The sequence below is a fragment of the Phasianus colchicus genome, chromosome 8, assembly GCF_987193195.1.
Source record: "Phasianus colchicus chromosome 8, bPhaCol1.hap1.1, whole genome shotgun sequence".
NCBI lineage: Eukaryota > Metazoa > Chordata > Aves > Galliformes > Phasianidae > Phasianus > Phasianus colchicus.
The window spans coordinates 32,180,340-32,186,339 of record NC_143443.1 but is presented as its reverse complement, the minus strand read 5'-3'; the positions used below and the strand labels follow the sequence as shown (position 1 = coordinate 32,186,339).

General features: G+C 42.3%; 1 long non-coding RNA gene across 1 annotated transcript; it reads right to left on the bottom strand.

Moving 5' to 3' along the window:
• Positions 1-452: 452 nt before the first annotated feature.
• Positions 453-5,912, bottom strand: LOC149917124 (uncharacterized). Its single transcript, XR_016468595.1, has 3 exons — positions 5,863-5,912; positions 1,550-1,627; positions 453-1,362 (listed from the first exon to the last, which is right to left on the bottom strand). It is a non-coding gene; the product is annotated as an uncharacterized LOC149917124 (long non-coding RNA).
• Between the last annotated feature and the right edge of the window lie 88 nt (positions 5,913-6,000).

The window sequence follows — 6,000 nt, the reverse complement described above, 5'->3', positions numbered from 1 at the left end:
TCATATCTTTCCATCTCCAAGGGAAGATAGCGGGTGTCACTTCAGTGTCTTATCAGTGAGATGTTTGACTTCTCCTTCCTAAGTGCACTGCTTGCTTTTTTTTGTGATGGAATCAAACACTTCTGAGCAGTACAGTATAAGATGTATCAGTTTTCACATAAGGACTTTAAAAAGGAGAGCAGTCTGCGTTTCACTCTGTAGAAATAAAGAACTATTGTACAGTATAGCATATAACACTTGCACCATGGCCAATTGACTTCCTTCCTATTAATCAACTACTCTGTTTACCTTCTTATACAAACCATTTCAAAACCATTAAAACTAAGAGGATTAGCATCACATTTCTGGCAAAATGCACCTTAATTTCAGCAAATGCTACTTTCACTGTCTGAGGAAACTTAAAAAAAAAAAAAAAACAACCTTGAAAGCAATGGATTCTTTATTGTGGCAAATTCATGGAAACTGGTATAAATTGTCTCCCAGTAAAAATAGCAGGGAGAAAAAGGGAGGGGGAAAAGAATAGAATTCCCTCAGTCCAGTGAGAGAGGATTGTGAGAAAATTAAGTTACCAACAAGGAAAAGATGCAAAACAACCAGGAAATGCAAGTTAAATCCTGATAATGTAAATCAATTGTTCTTTCTTGGCCACATACAATTAATTCCTACTTTTGTAGCCTTTGTTTAAGGAAAGTCAGGAATGTTTAACTTGGTTCATAGGTAGTACTGCAAGGCATAAGTTCAAGACCCAGTGTCCCCTTCCCTACGTCCTGGGAGTTGTTCATTCCAGCTGCTTGTTTGGCTTTCAGTCTCAAGTTTTAAACCAAACCTTTTAAAGGGATGAATTCACAGAGATCTTCATTAGTAACAAGCATTAATAAGAATGAGAAAAACATTGTCAGGAGGGGGACTACCCAGATATCCATGTGGTGCAGCCTAGAAGCCTGTAAATGGAGGGGAGTCAACTCTTTACAGGGATAGATAACAGCAGGACAAGGGGAAAATGGTTTTAAGTTGAGGGAGGGAAGATTTAGGTTGGATATCATGGGGAAGTTCTTCACCGAGAGAGTGGTGAGGTGCTGGAACAGCTGCCCAGAGAGGCTGTGGATGCCCCATCCATCCTTGGAGGCATTCAAAGCCAGGTTGGATGGGGCCATGGGCAGCCTGGTCTGGTATTACATATGGAGGTTGGTGGCCACATGTGGCAGGGGGTTGGAACTTGATGATCCTTGAGGTCCTTCCAACCCTGGCTTCTGTGACAGTGGGGTGGTGGCTGGATTGGGATGAGGCTTTTTGAGGTGCTTAATTTTCCAGGCAGGCATTGCAGATCAGTCTCTCAGGTCTGATGGCGATGTACCCTTCTGTCTGTAAAGATGAAGGAGCCTTTATAAGTCTGGTCATATCATATTAGCTGGCATCAGGAAATTAAAATAAAACTTTTTGGCTGGCTTTATATTGTTATAAATCTAAATGACAAAACTCCTTATTTCTGGGAAAAAAATAAGACAAACTACTCCTGGGCTCTCCTGCTGAACAAAGGATGCAGACTCACCAAACTTGGAGGAGCTGTCTTGTCACTCCTACAGCAAAGGGCAATATGCTTTAAGAATAAATTGCTCATCTTCTGTAGCTGAAAAAAAAAAAAAAACACAAAACAACCTCCTGTACTTGCTGATCAAAAATTCCCATACTGGAACTGCTTTAAGTCTTAAGAAATAAATATTGTACCTACATTCAAGAGAAAGCTTCTGATAAGAAATAGACCTGGGTTTGATCACAAAACTTCCATGTCAGCGATGCACAAAACTCTTATGCAGAACATACGGAGATAATTTTTTCACACCAAGTTGGCTGCTTCTCACCAGCAAGTTGCTACAAAATTTCCTCAAATTTTTTTCTTCCACTGCAGTGACAGTTATGGGAATTCTAGAAATACAACTGAGATAAATAGTTGTGCATTCAAATAGATGACAGCAAGAAAATCAAGCCACTGTCACAATGCAAGCAGTGGTCCGGGCCCTATTCCACCTTTCTAATCTGTCATGCATAAGTATTACAGTTGCTCTGGAGTGAAAACCCTAAGGATGTTAAAAGCACTATCTTTTTCCAAGCACCATCTTTTCTAAGTCCTAAATTTCTTCCTATGCCTTTTGGAATTGCAAGCTCAGAGCTGGCTCTTTTCATTTTTGCACAGCTACCAAGAGAAGAAATGCTATTTCCCATTCATCTGTCACACAGATCCTTTTGCAAACGTAACCCTGTGTTTCTTCTGAAATAGAAGATGAGCACCAGCAGCTCAGTGCCAGGCTGTGCCTGATGGTCTGACATGGACAGCATTGCCCAAACTGGCAGCTTCACCTCATCGTGCAGAACCAGCTGCCCAAGCGGGATGCCTTCAGCTCCACGAGACATTTCACACTGCACAGCATTTTGCTGCGAGCTGGCGGTGAAGAGGAGGATAAGGAGCCCAGCTTAAACCCTTGTTTTTGTCAAAAGAGTTAAAGGCCATTAAGATCAGTCTCTTAAAGCTGGCTGAGAGAGAGCCGTAATAGATTCAGCAAGATATACTGTATATTAAAAGGTCCCCGATTTTTTCCAAATGATAACCTGCTGAAGGAAATGATGTCCTCTGCCACAGTACCTGCCTGTCTAATTGCAAACCATGCAACCTTATCCCCCTAGAGATTTGGAGATAAAAAACTCCACTGTCATCACCTCCACCCTCCCTGGCTCCACTCTCCCTGCGCAGCAGGTAAGACAAGAAACAAGGACTGGCAGATTTAAATAGATAGGGTTCATTCGAGAAACAGGACAATTGCAAACACCAGCACGGACACGCGTGCGGCAGGAATGTAACAAGTTAGTGACAGGAGGCTTTTCAACCGAGTACCAGGAAAATAAATAACAGATGTTACTTTGAAGGAACATGGCTGCCCTGAGTACTTCAATTCAGGCAACCGATGAAACGTCGCCTGTCTGGACAGAGTTTTAAGTCATCTGGGGGAGGAGGAAACAAAGAAAAGACAAATGTTTCTCTGGATGAAAATGTGTAACAGGTTGAGGGCTGCCCTTGCTAGTAACAAGTGCTTCACGTCACAGCTCTTGTAGCACAGCTGCCCATACCCTGGTTGTGAATTTGCATTAAGACAGAGCTGTCCTTCTGATAGCTCCTTTTGGATTTGTCCTCTTGCTACTCAGAACTCATGTCCAAGATGGGGTCCTTCTGCAATAAAGCCAAGTTTCCTCTCCCTCTGATGCATTCCCCCAAACCCATTCTGTAAGTGAGAGAGAAAATTCCACACTGCTTCTGTAGCCTCTTGCCAGTTTAATCCCACTGGTGTTTATGGTGGGACTTTGGTGATACTGCAGCCCAGGCAGTAATTGGGGAAGGTTACTGCAGCTTCAAGTTGGAGCACTAGACTTCAACTCTTTTCCAATTCTGAACATATTCAGATTTTGCAGTGAAGATGCAGCCTTATGGAGAAGCATCTAAATCTAAAGCATAGGCTTAAGCCTTTTGTCTGTCTTCCATAAAATCCATAATAGCAGATCACAAACTGATCCCTCCAAGCTCTGGGAACCAGAGGCTGAGGCCATCATGGTACAAGACATCCATTATCTCAGCACAGTTTAGGGAAGGCACTGCAGGACAATGTCAAAGAATCACAAATAATCAGAGAATAGCCTGAATTGGAACAAGAATCTCCAACTCCAACCTAGCTCAGGACAATCCAAAATCCAAACCCTATATTATCTGAGAGCATTGTCACAACACCCCCTGAGCTCTGGCAGCTCGAGGCTATGCCCATTGCTCTGGGCAGCCTGCTCCATGCCCACCACCCTCTGGTGCAGAACCTTTTCCTAAGACCCACCAGACCCTGCCCAATGCAGCTCCATGCCATTCCCTCAGATGCTGTTGCTGTCACCAGAGAAAAGAGATTCTTCTGCCCTTCTCCATTTCCCAGAGCACTAAATTGCTTGCTTGTCCTATTCCTTTGCATTATCCCATTCCGTTATCCATTTGGCCCCCCCTCTATGGAGGGATGATAATAGGAGGTGATGATCTGGCTGTCTACTGCAGGAGTGCATTAATTGAACAAATTTTTATGGCTCTGGAAGTCTAAATGACTTTTCTGCCTCTAGGCTTTCTGCACAGGATTGTATATTCAGGTGAATGAAATATATGAGTTCGGCTGTGGGAACATTTAGCAAAACTAAAATCTTTAGCTAAATTTGCCACCCCTGACCCCTACATACATTTATTTGGTCTCATTTTAGAAAATTATCCTCTTTTCTGGGCCTGATATTAGATGAGAACAGAGGAGGCAGATAAAACTGGATGAGGAAAAATTGCCAAATCTCCTTTTTCCCCTCTGCTTCCCTGGGAGGGCAAACACTTTTCTAGAGGGAGAGGCATGGAAAGCAGGGACAAGGCTGTGCTGGGGAATCACTCAGTTAAGGGATACCAGGAAATGCACCAAGCATCAGCTGTGCTATGCAGAGACCTGGACCCTTCGTCCACTTGCATCCCATAGGCACTATGGTGTCAGATAAAACTACGTTCAATCTGATGTATTTCTCACCCATTCACTAGTGAAAAGGAGGAGTAAATATAGACAGATCCTCCAGGTGTTGTCCAAGTAAACCAGAAGCCATGACTTCTCTAAAGGAAGGCCATGACTTCTCCTAAAGGGTGGGAGGGCAAGCTGTGAACATTAGCAAACATATACCTCCCTCGTTATCCTACAGGCAAGCTGGCAGAGTCTATTTAGTATCATTTGAAAGTTCACTGAGATGAAAATAATGACAAAAATACTGTGACAAGATAAAGTACAGTGCTATAAAAATTCTCTACAGTGCTATAAAAATTAGATTCTTAGCAGAAAAGAGAATGAAGAGGTAATTTAGTAAAAGTGATGGATGAACCTCTGAAGGTTTGGAATTTCAGTTCAGTGCAGTCACTTCTTCAGATCTGAAGAGTCCAGGAAATTTGGGACCATGGTCACCAACCATGATAACCAGTCCCCTCTAGTTCTGACCCACCTGAAAGCCCTCAGCAAAAAGAAGACAAGATTGGACTCTCCAGCTAGGTTGCCCAGCAATAGTTAAATTAACCCTTATTCAACCTAAGCTAACATCCCTTGTGGGATGAGGACATTTCTATCAGGAAAAAAGAATCAGCTTGCTACAGCATCTGGTAGAGTTGGGGAGGAATCACCTTTTGAAGGTATCTCACACTGTGCAAGTATGGTCAAAACTCACCCTTCCAGCAGGAGAACAGGCTAGTAATAAGTAATTAAAAAAAAAAGTTAATAGTTTGATAGTAGTATGAGAGCCTGGCACTGAACAATTTGGTGCTCTTCATAAGTAGAAGCAATAGCCCTCATTTCATAAGAGCTGCTGAACCTCAGAAGACAAAGCACTTTACAAGAAACTTATCTTTCTTGTTGTGTTTGTGACTGAATAAGAGATAGTCCTAGTGAAAAGAATGAACCCTAGTCACCAGAGGACCAAACATTGTAAACAGAAATAAAATTCAACTCTACCAAGTTTTCTTAACAGAGACCTTACCTGATAGAACAACAGGCTAATTTCCAACAGGTAACCATATTCTTCCCAGGCACTTTGTAGGAGCAGAAGAGCATGAAGTACAAACTATGGGGGTTGTGTAAGTGCAATGAAATTCATCTTCACAAGGCACTCCAATGGTCTCATTTCTTAATATCAAGGCTTATTTAAGGATTTATTGTTGTACTAATAAAAAGATCAACGTGATGGAACGATGATACAGGAGACACCATGACAAAAGAACTAGCACAATAGAAAGGCATTACAAAAAAAGGAAAAAAAAAAAAAATTGCTCACCTGTTTCCAAACATGTGGACTTACAGAGAAAACTCCAAAGGAAAGAGAATTCCAACCCAAAGTCCTTTCCCTGGGGCAGTCAGCCCTTAAATAAAGTCTAAGAGAGGTGCAGCCAGGTTCCACCCCTTTTGGTCACAC